This window comes from Zingiber officinale, chromosome 2B (genome assembly GCF_018446385.1).
Source record: "Zingiber officinale cultivar Zhangliang chromosome 2B, Zo_v1.1, whole genome shotgun sequence".
Lineage (NCBI taxonomy): Eukaryota > Viridiplantae > Streptophyta > Magnoliopsida > Zingiberales > Zingiberaceae > Zingiber > Zingiber officinale.
In genome coordinates this window covers 3,081,075-3,097,116 of record NC_055989.1, presented here as the reverse complement: position 1 = coordinate 3,097,116, position 16,042 = coordinate 3,081,075, and the positions used below count along the sequence as shown (strand labels likewise).

The 16,042-nt window shown below is 38.4% G+C and overlaps 1 long non-coding RNA gene across 1 annotated transcript; it reads left to right on the top strand.

Annotated features, from left to right (window-relative positions):
* Nucleotides 1-4,376: 4,376 nt before the first annotated feature.
* Nucleotides 4,377-5,508, top strand: LOC122048935. Its single transcript, XR_006130744.1, has 3 exons — nt 4,377-4,870; nt 4,959-5,026; nt 5,453-5,508. It is a non-coding gene; the product is annotated as an uncharacterized LOC122048935 (long non-coding RNA).
* Nucleotides 5,509-16,042: the final 10,534 nt, after the last annotated feature.

The window sequence follows — 16,042 nt, the reverse complement described above, 5'->3', positions numbered from 1 at the left end:
CTATTTGGTCGTTTTATTTTAGGGAGTAGTAATATTTGATTTGTTGACTTAGACGTTTTTATTTTATTTGCTATTAAAAATAGTTTTTTAATTGCTAAATTTTATACTATTTTCAATTAATTACAAATCTATTTTAAATAAGAATTGGGTGAACCTTGTACAGCATCTGTGGCCTTGCCTAGAGAGATATATATATATATATCTATTTCGTTTCGCCTTTTAGATGTTAACAGTTCTATGGAAATTGTTTTTTAAACTGCTTAACCTTGCACATTAGTATCCGTGGCTCTGAATTTCAAGGTTGGGAGTATACAGTGATTCTATATTTTCATCCTACCAAAGAACTTTGTGTAAGGATGACTTTTTCACATAACACACCATCGTTTTGCACCGAATCTTTAGCTCAAAATGGTAGAGCACTCGGTCATCCATTGTCCTGTGACTGGCTCGAGAGGTTGGTGGTTCAAATCCATCAAGATTCGTGTTCGTGGATCTATATATATATTTAAACATTTTATCATATTGAATTGAACTGGTTGAAAATGAAGAGAGGACCCGTAAGGATAAATGATTTGAGCACTTAGTCGAGCCATTGGAATGGCTAGTCAGTTGTAAGTTGTTCTTCAGGCATAAATGATTTACTATCCTAAATTCAATGCGGTTGTAAAAGCATGTAGAACTAGTAAATACTATGTTATAAAATGTAAAAGCATATAGAACTAGTAAATAATTACTCTAAGCTATAAAATTAGTAAAATCATGATTAAATTATGTCCATTTCAAAATCATGATTAAATTATGTCCATTTGAAATGTAATGAATGTCCATAAAATTTACACGTTTATTTTAATTGTTGAAATATTATTTTAATTAAATCATCCTTGATAGAAACAAAATTAAAATTATTTAAAATCATTGCTGTATAAACTAACAATTAGTTTTTACACATTATAAAAGTTAGCGACTAATTTCTATACTGTTGGTTCATTTGAAATATAGTAAGTGTAGGAGTCTTCATTATTTTGTTTTACTTCTTGAAATGTTATTCTAAAATTAAAATATATAAAGTGATTGTTGTAGAAGTTAGTGCTTCTATAACAGTACAAGCTAGTTGCTAGTGTTAGATCATAAAGACGCTAGAGGAGGAGAGTGGGTGAATAATATTCATCGTTTTTTCAAAATTCAAAAAAATACACAGTAGAAAAGAATCATGAAAATACAAACGTTAAAATAAGTAGTTTTACTTAGTTCGGAGCCTTCAACGACTCTAATTCTATAGTCAATACTCGTTGAATGCTTTCGTTGGACAATCACTATAATCACGGAATTGTTACAAGAGTAAGGTGGCGTTTGGTTCTCTCCCAGGAATCGGAATGAGAATGAGTATCATAATATTATGAAATGAGAATGAATATGAGCATGAATATCATTCTTAAAAATAATGTTTGGTTAGTTGAATATTTTCAATCGGAATGAATTTAAATTTTCTTTTTTACCCTTAGAGTAAAATAAGAGAAAAAATTAGATGGAAGAGAAAGTTGAATGTGAGAGAAACATATGATGAGAGAGAAAGTGTGATGGGAAAAATGAAGAGAGGGAAAGTGTAATGAGAGAAAGTGAGGAGAGAGAGCGTTATAGGAGAGATTGAGAAGAGAAAAAGTATGATGAGAGAGAAAGTGTGCTGAGAGAGAAAGAGTGATGGGAAAAATGAAGAGAGAGAAAGTTTGATGAAAGAAATGAGAAATTGAGGAGAGAAAGCATGATGAGAAAATGTGATGAGAGAGAAAGTGTGATGGGAAAAAAGGAAGAGAGGGAAAGTGTGATGAGAGAAAATGAGGAGAGAGAGTGTGATGGAAGAGAATAAAGAGAGAAAGTATGATGAGAGAAAATATATATAGAGAGAGAGAGTATGGTAAGAGAGATTGAGGAGAGAGAAAATAATGAGAGAGAGTGTGTGATGAAAGAGAATATAAGGAGAAAATGGTAGAAAATGTGTGATGAAAGAGAATGAGGAGAGAGAAAGTGTGATGATAGAATGAGAAGAGAGAAAGTATGATAAGAGATAACAAGGAGTGTGAGTGAAATGAAAAAAAAATTGAACAAATATACTAAGGGTATTTTCGTCCAAAACTTAATTCTCATTCCCATTCTATCAAAATCCAAGGGAGAGGGTGAATTTCATCCATACCCAAGTTTTTGGATTTCATTCTAAAATCTTGTTCCATTCCTATCAATCAAATACAAGGTTTGGGAATGAATCCATTCCCTTATTCTCAAACTTCTAAATCAAACGCCACCCAAGTACAATGTAGGCATTTAGATTATATTGACAATACAAAATTGCATACTTGAGCGTAGCTTGTCGGAGCTGCTTTTCAATATCTCGGAGACCTTTTCGAAGTAGTTAGGGTAGCGCGCGAGTATGAAAGTTATAGTGAGTGTTGTGTTCAAATTGCTGGTCGAAGAGTGCTTTTATAGCCCCATCCAGGCACCTAGATCCCCTCTTGGGCGCCTAGACTATGCTAATGTGGCGAGCTATCGTCGAAACTTCATCCCTGAAGTTTCTCCACGTCCAGGCGCCTGGACCCCCTTCGGGTGCCTGAACGGTTGATGTGGGTTGACCACTCCTCATGCTCCAACGTACCTTCTGGATGAATTTTCATTTGTCCGGGCGCTTGGAGCAACTCCGGACATCTGGACCACCAGGGTACCAGGCCAAGCACCCGCCCAAGGTTCTTCCTCATCAAGCTTTACTTGGGTGCCTGGAGCAACTCCGGGCACCCAGACTCCGGGTGCCCGGAGCCCTTTCGGGTGCCCGAACCACTTTTTTACTTTTTCTTTTCTGTAAAAAAGAGTTAGTTTAGGAAATAAAATATTTAACAAACAAAATAAAGTTATCACAATAAGATAGCAGTGTTAATTAGATCTCGTGTCCTCGAGACCTAAATCTAGTCATGATCTCAATTTTGGTTTCTGAAATGGATCTAAATTGGACCTGCGCCTAACGTTCCCAAGTGGGACTCGTCCTCACTGAATCACTCTCCACCAGTGCTTACCTAACTTACCAATCGTAAACTTTCTTGATGTCAGGTCCCTTGACTGACCAGGATTTCTTGTCAGATCTCAACCAATCTGAACTTCAACCAGTTGTCAATCCAACTAGATTTCCTCTGCCAGATCTCAACTAACCTGGACTTCAGTCAGTTGTCAACCTAACTGGATTTTGTTCTACCAGATCTCAACTAATTTGAACTTCGTGCCAGCTATCAACTTAGTTGGACTTCAGTTGGTGTTTCGATCCTTTAGACCCATCAAGTTTGTCAACCCTGCGCACTGGGTAACAAGGTTAGACAAATATACCATCTAACTTTAATCTATTTGTCATTCATCAAAACTCAGGTTTGATCATTGGTGCTAATTGCACCAACAGCTAGTTTCTATATGGTTCAATGGTCAAATAATGTAATACTATTTTGGATAGTTTATATTAAATGAGGCGTCCATTTGACTCTTTTGAATTTTTGTCCCAAAAAAAGACACCACCAAATGTGCAAGCTAATGAGTTCAACACACTTGAACTCGTGATGATCAAGCGATTGATAAACTCATGTCAAGGAGGCCAATAGACTCGTGGCTAAGCAACCATGGTGAGCTAGTGAGTAGCATGGCAATTCACAGTTCGGTTCGTAGCAATAATCAATAATCTTATAATTAATGGTGAACTCGTGGCTCTTGTAACATTGTAGTAGTTAGCTAATGAACAACAGAACAAGCGACAAACTCATTAATGGACTACTGTTAGCCCCTTAACTCGTTGCCAAGGCTAGGCACGAGGATTGACTCGTTGCTCCTTTAATCCAGCTTATTGGGCATGTGCGCAAGGCATGCTAAGCAACGACAGAATTTGCGACAGTGCGCAAGGGCTATACAAGAACAAGTCTAGCAGGAGGTCAACTTGACGGTGGCGAATAAATGTGAAGATTGGACGTGTAGAGTTTGAGTATTTAGCCAAGCAAGGCTTACAGAAAAGGCTAGCCATGGCATGCGGTGAGTGCATGCAATGCTGTATGAGGGATGGAGTAGCAGGAAGGATGTTTCGCCTAAGTTCATGGTGCAGGACTTAGGCCATACATTCGGTGTGTCGGCTAGCATTGTAAAATACCGAAAATAGACGAATATTAATAAGGGAATTTTCCGGAATTTTTGGACATTTTTCGGGAATTTTTCGGAGCTTGTACGGACGAGTTCACGGGGATAAAAATGGGGCCCCGAGAAAGCCTGTTTGGGCTACCCATTTAAGAGAGGAAAAGATTTATTTATTTATCTCTTTTTCCTTTTCTTATTTATTATCTTATTTTCTTTTATTTCCTCTCATTCTCGCCGTTCCCTCTTTTCTCCCCGACGCCGCCGAGCCTTCTCCTCCTCTCGGCCCTAACCGCCGGCTGGCGGTTGCTTCTTCCCGAACGTCGGCAGCCGATCCCTTGCCGAAGCCCTAGCCGCCGGCGACGCAATCGGCCACTTTCTTCTTCTCCTTTTCTTCCTCCCGAGCAGCACCCCTCGGTGCCCTAGCCACCCGGCGCCGCCCGACCGCCTGCCCGAGCCGAACCCCTCTCTTCCTCTGCCCTAGACAAACTCCAGCGCGAGCCACCGTCGGTTAAGCCCTTCGCCCTCTTCTGATTTGTTGTGCACTGTCGCCACTGTGTGCCGCTCACCGCCGATGTCTTCTCGCCGTCACTCTAGCACCGCCGACATCTACTGATGCCGACCTTTCCTCTGCCCTAGTTCCTCAGCCGCCGTCTGTGTGGGGTCTCCAGCCGATTGTCTTCTGCCATGCCAAAGGATTCTAGACTTTCACCAAATCCAGAGAAGGGTAAGGGAAAAACATTTCTTTTTGTGGCTGGATTGAAGTTGTGAATGGATTTTTAGGTTGATTTATGATATTCTTTTGATCCGGGCAGTGAGGAGGGTCTTCCAACAGTACTTTGTCCAACAGCAACCCTTGAGTTCCAACAGCGGCAGAATTAAGGTAAGGATTAGGTGTATTTGAATATTTATTGTAGATCATGTTCCGAATTGGAGGATTTGGTTAGATGATCATGTGAATCTAGGTAAGGAACATGATTATGATACATGTTGATTTAGGAAGGAATTGGTACATACATAATTGTTTATGTATTTGAATTAGGTGTGATGTAGTTTTCATGATTTGTATAAATGGAATTAGGTGATTGATTATATAGATGATTAATCATGTGTAAATGGAATTAAGTTTGGATTCTTGATCTAATGGTGGATTAGGGATTATGTAATTAACCCTAATTTATCGTTAGACTTTGTTTAGGTAGGTTGAGGTTTATAGTTTAGGGTTTTGTCCTAAATTGTTATTAAGGATTTTATTTAGCTATTCATTTAAATTTTTAGCTAAATAAAAATGTATACATTGGTGACACAGGACTTTGACGCGAGACGAGTATCTCGGAGTCAGATTTGGACCATTTCGATTGGAGGCGGGTACTTTTGACTTTTTGTCTTTGATATGCTTAGTAATGAAATTAACATATTGCATCAATTGTGTTTCTTATCTGTTTCGGTTAATCACTACCCAAATCTTGATACATGTTTGATTGATTGATTTGTTTTGCATCCCATGTATATTTTACCTGTCTATACATGCTTATAGGGGTAGTGATATACCATGTTTCACCATGTTCAGGACCTAGGTTTTTATACCTTCTGTGTACCTTTGATTCGATATGATTCGTTGACCTAGGGTGCACTTTTCTATATATATGGATTAGGTCAGGATGTTTATATGGTTATTGCCATGCATCATTTGCATGATTGCATGCTGTGTGATAGTCCGCTCCATTATTGTTGAGCACATCGCCAGTTATATGGATCTACACACACCACCACTCATGGGTTAGTGGTCGATTTAGGCAGAGTGTGTTGCAGCAGGGACTCTGTTAGGCACCGTTGGTCCGCTCATGGGTAGTGTGACACAACGTGTTATCCGGCAGGGATTCCTCCCCGTCATCGTGTACCGGGAGTTGAGAGCATTGCGCTCCCCCATCTATGATTTGGGGTAGGAGGATAGGTGTACTCCGACAGCATCCCGTCCACTCGGTCACTTATCAGGAGTAGTGACGACAGAGTGCACGGTTGTCACAGCCCTACCCACTCGGCCTCACTTTTGTATGAGATGATCGACTTGCGTCAGGGGTGACCAGGACGCATCATTGACATCATATGTATGATGCATTTATTGCTTGTGTTTGTGGTTGCTGCATTTATATGCTGCATATTGTTTGGATACCTATGTTTGACATGCATACAGGATCCCTATACCACTCGGACTGTTTGACCTTATACTCAGGACCTGGTTAGTACAGTATTCTCCTGTTTACTTCAGATGCATTTTTTTATCTTTCTTATCAGGAGACTGTACGCATGATTAGTGTTAGGTGTTGTTTCTTTACTTTGCATATCAATTGTACCTGCTGAGTGTTGGACTCACCCCGCCTCCATTGTTGTTATTTTCAGGTTGATGCTGTTAGGAGGGAGTTCCAGTCGCTAGTCCCCACAGCACGTAGTGCTAGATCTCTGCAGACCTCGATGGTTTATATATCGTTTAGTTTTGTTTTGCATTTATTGATTATGTGTGGACTTGGTTTGTTTGGATACTTGGTTGTTGTATGGATTTTTGTGATGATGATGATGGATTTTTATTCGATATGTTTTTACTACATGCCTGCCTGGACGGCAGAAGAGGTAAGTTTCGTCGGATTTGAGTTTTACGAGTGTAGTGGAGTAGGGTGGATTTTGAGTCAGTGTAGTATTGTGATGTTACTATTATAAACTGCGTGGTGAATGATTTTATTTATTGTTATTATTCCAGCCGCCTGTGGCTGAGGTATGGGAGGATGTAGAAAAGTTTCAGATTGTCCACCGTACAGGGGAGATGCTGCCGAAATTTTCTCGGACATGGACTCCTCTGGGGGCGTGACAAGCATTGGGCATGGTGCCAAAGCAACCAATTTCTAGAGTCAGGTTTGGGCCAATCACAAGGGTGCGAGTTGATGTTTGGCATGGTGCCAAAGCAGCAAGTGATGTGGACAGACAGTTGGGATATGTGGCATGATAGTTTGACGAAACTACCTTGCAACCGCCAAGCCAACTTTTGCCTATGCATTATAAATAGACAATGTTAGGCAATGGCTAAGCAGAGAGGAATGTGTGAGCAATCTGTTAAGAGTCCACTTTATAATCATTTATTGTGAATACAAAAAGGTTAGGAGTTCTTCTTGTACGTTGGCGTTCTTGCTTGTGACTAGTTTTGTGCTTTTGTCTTGTGCATTCTCTTACACTTTGGTGGTGCGTTTGTAGGATGAATCAAGTGTTGGACTTGGTGGCCAAACAAAAAATTTCTAAGGTAGAAATTACCCTTGTGACAATTGGTATCAAAGCTTTGAAGATAGCTGGACGCAACCATGAAATTAGAGAAAGTATTGCCGCTCTTGAAGCCTTGGTTGGTGTTGTCCCCGAGGGAGAAGATGTTTGCAATTTGATTGCAAAGATTTTCAAATTGGAGGCTAATATGGAGCAAATTCAAGAGTCTCCAATGGAGGAATTGGTGTAGATTCACAAGGATAATGAAGATCTACATTTTAAAGTGGTTGTTCTACGAAGAGCAATGCTTTCAGAAATGTGGCAGGATTGTTCAGTGGTAAGAGTTCCTGAACCCAAATTCTTTGGAGGCACAGATAGTGCCAAGGAGCTCAAATTTTTTTTGTAGGATATGGAGCAGTATTTTTTGGCTGCGAAAGTGTCTGAAATCGAAAAAGTGACAATTGCAAACATGTACCTTGTTGTTATGTAAAGCTATGGTGGTGAACACGCATAGTAGATGATGATTATGCGAGTTGACAAAAAATTAATACTTGGGATGCAAGTCAAATTAGGTCTTATTATGGTTTCATGCCTTGTATATAAGTGTACAGGAACTTACGAGCACAAGAAGTTGAGCAAAGGATGCAACTAACGAGAAGGACAACATAGGAGAGAGTTGTTGGTGCGGTTTGCACTAACAGTCTAATTTGAGTTTTGACGAATAACATTAAGTTAAGTTAGGTTTTATCATGATCTAACCACTTAATTAAGTGTAAAGGAAATCCAGCTAGGTCGACGGGCCGACCAGATAGCTGGTATGAAATCCAGCTAGGTCTACGGGCCGATCGGATAGCTAGTATGAAATCCAGCTAGGTCGATGGGTCGACCGGATAGCTAGTACGAAATCCAACTAGGTCGACGGGCCGATTGGATAGCTGGTACGAAGTGCAGATAGGTCGTCAGGCTGACTGGATATCTAGCAAGAAGTCCAGCTAGGTCAATGGACCGACTGAATAGCTGACATGAAGTCCATACAGGTCGACGGGTTGACCGGATATTTGGGAAACTGGTAAGTTAAGGTAATTCACTAGAGGAGAGTGACCAAGTAAGAACGCATCCCGGTTGAAGGGACAATAAGCGTCGGTTCAGTTTAGGTCCATTTAGGATCCCTAAGCTGAGATCTTGACTAGTTCTTGGTCTTGGGAGGACAGGAACTAATTACTACTATGTATTATTATTAAAATTATCCTAATACTTGTTTTGTAGGGTATTTTGGACTAATATTATTTTGCAGAGCAAAGAGAAAAAAAATTACCTTCAGATGAGTAGTGTCCGAAGGCGCCTTCCATTAAGCTTGAAGGCGCCTTCAAGTTTGATGGAAGACGCCTTTGTACTATCCATAGAAGACGTCTTCCATGGCTATAGAAGACGCCTTCCATGGTATAAAGTTTAGCTGAAGTCGTGGATAAACACCGGGCTGTTCGGGATCGACCTTGCCTCATTGGAGGCGCCTTCCATGCCTTTTATAAGGCTGTTCGAGAAGACATTAAGGCACAATACATATTTGAGCTACTATGTGTTCTTTTGAAGTTCTGATTGCTCCGGTCTCCTGCTACGACTTTGCTGCAAAGCTGCTGCGCCTGACGACTGCTCCAAGGACTTTCGATCGTGGCCGGCAGACCGACATCAACACAAGCGCTCCCACTTTAATTTCTAAGGGTCGGTAATTTACTTTTGTAATTAATTACTACAAAAGGATAAGTGCAATGTGTTGCACTGGTTCAACTTACTTTGTACTCAATTTTTTCTTCTGGAAGTACTAGAAGAGACCTTTAGTGGATTACCCGTTGATAGGTCCGCGGGACTTGGGTTTTGGAGTAGGAGTCGCCAAAGGCTCTGAATCAAGTAAATCGTTCGTGTCTTCTTGTGTTCTAGTTCTTTTTAGTTTTTTCATTGCATTCGTATACTTTGATTTCAAAACGAGAAAATAAGTTTTTGAAAACCACGTGATTCCCCTCCTCCTCACGTGCGATTGATCCAACAAGTGGTATCAGAGCAGGTTCTGCTCTAAATTGGTGCAACCACTAATCAAGCGGGGGGGGGGGGGATTGTTTTTAGATTTCTTTGTTTTTCGCATTCTATTTGAATTGGTAAAACTGTACCTATTCAGATAATTTCTCTCGTTCGATTTTAATTTGAGATTGGTGCAACACATTTAAAAATTTTCTACATTTTTAAATATATCTCAAACACTACTAATCCAAGATCAAGTCTTGGTACCTCGTTTTAGGTTTTTTTTCTATAGCTATGAAATGACACAACTTGAAGGGTACAACATGTTTATCCTTCCCTATTCAACGGTGACGACTTCCCATACTGGAAGAAGTGGATGGAGGTGTACTTGAAGACCGATTTCGACTAGTGGTTCAGCATCACTAGAGGTTACAAAGCTCCCATCGACAACGTCGGAATTCCAATGAATTTGAAACATTAGAATTCAGAAATGAAGAAAAGGTGCGGATCGATTTCAAATCTCTCAACACAATTCAGTGTGGACTAACAAAATAAGAGCTGAACCGCGTTGACCTATACAAAAACGTAAAGGAACTTTGGGACAAGCTCATAGAATTGCACGAGGGAACCAACGAAGCTAAGGTAACAAAAAGAAATTTATTTTTAAATAAATTATTTAATATCAAAATGTAGGAAGGTGAGACTGCCAGTCAGTTGCACGCGAGGATAAAAGACATCCTTAACGGACTCCACATAATCGACCGCCAATTAGAGAACCGGGATCTGATAAGGTATGCCAAATCCAAACCGAAACCTAAAGTCAAGTCTGACCCAGACTTAGATGATGAAGAACACTTGGTGAATCTGGTAAGAAAAATGTTCACCAGAAGAAAGAAGAGCATCACCAACAAGGACTTGTAGAAGATCAACTCCACCTCAAACTCTAACAACAAGAATGTGACCTGTTTTGGATGCAACAAGAAGGGGCACTACAAGATAGACTGCTCGAATTTAAAGAAGAAGAAGACCTTCAAAGCAACGTAGGATGAATCATCCTTAGAAGATTTAGACAGCAAAGAAACGAATCACTCCAACTACCTCGCACTGATGACATACAGACCAGAATCGGAAAGTGAATTGGAAGATGAGTTCGAACTCGAATCAAGCCACAAGTCCGCACTCGTTTCTGAAGGTTCCGATGAGGTATATTTTAGTTTAAATAAAAAGTTCTTTAAAATTATTACATGCTTAAATAGGAAATTAACTACTTATGAAAATCAAATAAATGAACTAACAAAAGAAAATGATAAACTTAATGAACAATTAAAATTGAACTCAACAACTGAACCAGTTCAAACTGAAATCCCAACTCAAGTTGCAAGACTTGAGGAGGATAATTCCAGATTAAAAAATGAAATAGTTAAACTAAAGGAATTACTTGGAAAATTCACAACTAGATTCAAGTACCTTGACATAATACTTGGATCACAAAGAGCTGTGTACATCAAGTCCGGACTCGGATATAAGTCCAGCTCAACCAGCAAATCTTTTATATCTTTAGTTAGCCAAAATAAAAATCAAAGTAAAGCTTGGGTTCCGAAAGTATATCTAACCACACAAGTATGACTCATTCAATATTATATATCTAAAGATAAAATTTATTATATAAATCAAAACAAATCAAAAGATTCTCCCTTAAATTCTAAAGTTAGATCTTCAAAAATAAATGCAAAACAAAAGAAAAACCCTAAGTTATTTAAACCTAACTTAAATAAAAATAGTATAAACAAAAACTATAGCCAAGTATACTGCAACTATAAAACTAATCGACGTAAATCCAAAACTTAACCCAAAAGATTCAATAATTCAGGGGGAGAATCCAAATTAGTTGGCACCTCCAAAATAATAATTTATCCGGCAGGGTAATTAGGACTAGTTAAAATAGGGACAACAGTTTAACTTGACAAAAGTACTGGTGAAGTTTTGGATGATAGTAGGTTAAGGGAAACTTTGTCTATGCATGTCTAGGAAGATATGACTTTGACCACTACAAGAAAATCCTCATTCAACAACACTCAAACGGTAACGATTTTATACCAAATTATTGTTTTTTTACCTTTTAACAACGGTTTTAACAAAAATCGTTATCTTTTAGCAATTTTTTTTGACCTACGACAACGGTTTTTAAAAACTATTGTCTATTTATGCTTTTTTGGGGCTATGACAATGGTTTTTAAAGACTACGACAACAGTTTTTGAAAACTGTTGTCTATGTGTGCTTTTTTTGGGGGTTACGACAATGGTTTTTAAAAACTGTTGTCTATTAAGTGTTGTTGAATACCATTATTTTTTCCCTCGCCATTTTTTCCCTTCATCATTTTTTACCACCGAGTTTTTCTTTCCCTCTCCCCGAAATTTTTGTTGGATCGAGAAGCGCTAGAGGGGGGTGAATATCGCTCGTGGCTATTTCGTTCGATTTAAAACAGAGTCGAAAATACGCAGCGAAATTAAGTAAAGAAAAGAGCACACGTAAACACAAGTAGTTACTTGGTTTGGAGCCTGTGTTGACTCATACTCCAAGGCCCACACTCGTTGAGCGTTTACGTTGGACAACAACTATAATCTCGTAAACATAGTTACAAATTTCAAGTACAATTAATAATGAAATATACCAACAACAAGATTAATAGTAGATTCTGAGCTCTGGGGTCGTCGGCGTCAAGTTACAGCTTTGTCGGAACTTCTCGCTGGCAGCTGGTTGCGTAAGGATTGCTTTTCTTATGTTGTTTCAAGCTGCTGCTCGAGTCCCTCTTTTAAACAGTGCTGGAGGCGCCTCCAAGCCTGTCCGAGGCGCCTCCAGGCCACCGAGTCGCATGCGTGGATCAGCTCTGATATGGTCGCGCCTTATCCCATTGAAGGCACCTCTAAGCTGCTCCAAGGCGTCTCCAATGCTTAGTCCAAGGCGCCTCCAGCTTCCTCCGAGGTGCCTCCAGCTCCTCTGGACAGCTGGCTTCGGCTTGCACCTGAGGCGCCTCCAAGCCCCATGGAGGCGCCTCGGACACTGTTCATCCGAGGTCAAATGTGCTCTTTTGTTTCTACAAAATGTGTTAGTCCCAAACACAAACCCTGCAAAACAAAGTTAGCACAGAAATATGATAAATGATATCGACAGTCATTGGACTGTCCGGGTCTGACTTAGAATTTCCAACCGGAAACCCTTGGTCGACCCGACGCCTACTGTTCCCTCTACGGGGAACGTGTCATCACCTACTCCACTCAGGAGATTTACCTGTTGCTAGTGCGATCCTCCAGATCGACTAGACTTTTGCTCAGCATTCAAAGCTTCCGGATTTTCTGCTGGACTTCCGCTTCCCGGCTGGTCCAGTCTTCCACCTGGTTTGCGACACCAGGACTTTCCACCTAGGGTTACCCCCCTAGGACTTTTGTCTAAAGCTCTCGACCCGCCAAGACTTTCCGCATAGGGTTACCACTCCCTATGACCTAGGGTTACCACCCCCTAGAGTTTTCCACCTGCCTAACCGCAGCTAGGACTTTTGCCTAAGTACACTTAGGACTTTTCTACAAACTTGTTCAACATATTAGAAACCAAAACACCTTAACTTTGAACCCATTGACATAATCAAAACATAGGTTCGATCGTCGGATGCTTACCACACCAACAATCTCCCCCTTTTTGATTATGGCAATACGGTTCAAAGTTAAGTAAAAAGGTATGACAGTAAGTATAGAAACTTAAACATGAGCATAAATAAAAAACTTATGACAGTAAGTACAGAAACTTAAACATGAGCATAAATAAAAAACTTTATGCTTCCTCTTTGATTATATTTAAGTTTACTCTTTACTTAACTTTTCTCTCTCCCACTTTGACGTAAATCAAAAAGAAAACTAGGAAAAGAGAAAAATAAATATTCGATTTTAAACTCCCCCTGACGGGTAGCACATATTTTTCGAAAAGAAATCAACTTAGCTATATTTTTAGCTTTTAAAATGATTGCATTGAAAAAGTACTTTGCCAGATAGCTAAGTTTGGAACATAATTTTAGTTTAAAGAAACCTTGATTAAGCTTGAGAAATACTTCACTTAAGGATATATAACATAGTCAAAATAAAAAGTATTTTAACTTGATTTTTTAAAGGAAACTTAGTCAAATTTGAAGTAGTTTTGAAGAAGACTTAGTTAAAGTTGTTCGAAAGATAATTAAATTTGAAAAGTTTTCGAAAAAATATTTAGTTAACTTTTAAAAAACTTTTTGAAAGAAATATTTAGTTAACTTTTTAAATTAGAAAACGATTTTAATAAGGATTTTTTTTAAATACTTAGTTAAATTCTTAGTTTGAAAAGTAGGGAGTTTGATTGGGGATAATAAAAAAAAATATAGCCAAATTAGAGATAATTTTGAAAAACCATTTAATACTGAGTTAAATTTGAAAAGTTTTTCGAAAGATATTTAATTAAATTTGAAAAGCTTTTCAAAAGTTACTTGATAATTAGCTTGACTCTGCTCACTCCCCTTTAATTAATGCAAACATGAATCCCTAGGGTCATAGAGTCCAAGCATGTATAAAATATAATAGGTCTTTTATATTTTGCCTAATTTTTCATCTCACCCATTCTAGGTTTTCAGGCATGTTTAGCTTATGAGTAAGTGTGAGATAAAGTTAACTTTGTCAATAAAACTATTGAAAATATAAGTTTGAATTTCAAATGAGTAAATATTAAACTTTCGAGAATATATTAAAAATTAACTGGAATTAACATTTGCAATCATAATGACAGATATTTTAAACCCCTTTAAACTAATTGAAATTAATTGAATAATATTTTGAAATTAATTAACCGATTTAAGTAATTTTGAAATTAATTTTTCAAAGGTTTTGAAATTAAATGGTTTTCAAATAATTTTTTCAACGAATTTTGAATTTTTAAAATATTTTTAAAAAGATTTTTCAAATAATTTTGAAATTAAGTTTTAAAAGATTTTTAAAATATTTTTTTAAATATTTTTCAAATAATTTTTAAAGAATTTTTAAACTGATTTTAAAAATGATTTTTAAAATAAAGGTTGATTGGGTTTAGTTGATTTTAATTAAATTTACTTAAATTTTGAACAATTTGAGCTTATTTGAACCTAGATCTATCTCACCCGATTCTAAATTATCAATCAGGTAATCTTAAGTAATTTTGTGAGATGATTATCTTAAATTTAGGTTATTTCTAAGGATTAATTTACATTTGAGTTAAACTTAAGTTTTCCAATTAGTCAATTAAATATATCTTTCCATGATTGATTCCCAGGTCAGGGCGAGGCTCTAGGCCTTCTTGGGTATGAGATCATCCACCCCTTCCTAGACAGAATCACTCAAAGAAATATATATTTAATTTTCTTTTTGAAACTCCTAGATTTAACTAGAAAGTGTAAATTACGCCTAGATCCTTAAGCTATCCTAGTCTAAGCATGTATATTGCAAGGAAAATAAATAAACAAGCATCAATCAGTTCTATCTATTGTTAAAGATGGTCTTTCTATTGGCTCCCCCTGGATCATAACCTCAATATGGTCTATCAAGGTAATGGATCTGATCCTTGGGGACCCAATATTGTCCAAGTCTAACTTGATTAACCAAGTTTGACTTGGGGACCCATGCTTGAATTATGTTTCTATTATTTCTATTTACTAACGACAAATATGATTTATACTTTGTTTTGGTCTTAAATCCAAGTCCGGATTTGTTATAAATGACTCGCTGTTTTCCAAGAATCAGATCCAGATTCTTGGAACCCAAGGTGAACCGTTCCAACGTGTCCTTGAGTTCTTTAATTTGAGTTTTCAAATTGGAATTTTCTTCCTCAAGTTGTTGGACTTGAGTTGAACTTCCAATTTGAACTGGCTCAATTAAAGAACTCAAGTCAGTCGCTTCCTTAAGGGCTATTACCTCCTTTTGGAGCGACTTGACCCGGATATTGGACTTAGCCAATTTCTTTAGCAAGTAAGGTACTAGGTTTTGTAAATTTTCTAGATTATCTATATTAATACCAGAAATTAAAGAGCTTACAGTGGGTTTTGGTCATTCAGAAACGGATGCAGATCCGTGGCTTCGCTCGGACTCAGTGTCTGACTCACTCTTGATCTCGGATTCGGACTCGGTCTCGGTTTCGACAATATTTGCTTGTATCGGTAGAGCTAGGAAGCTTGTTTGTTCAAGCTCTTCATCGGAATCTTCGGAGGAGGACTCATCCCACGTCGCCTGCAACACCTTCTTCTTTCTAGCTTCCTTAGTCTTGATTGTACCTGCAACTAATACAACATCTTCCTCGGCGAGAGTAGTATTAGTCTGTTCAAATGATTCATCTATTAAATTGTGCTTACTTACTTTCGCATTGGAGTTATCCTTGTGTAGCTCAATCATCTTTTGCCACAACTCTTTTGCACTTGCGAAGGGGTCGATGCGCTTCAGTTCTTCATTGGTTAGGCCGCCTTGTAGTATGCAGGTTGCTTTGGCATCGACTTCCACCTTCTTCTTTATGCTAGCATCCCTGTTGATGCATGAGACAAGTTTTCCGGTGCCGTCGCGTGGAAGCTCAAGACCGGTCTGGATAATGATCCACATCTCAACT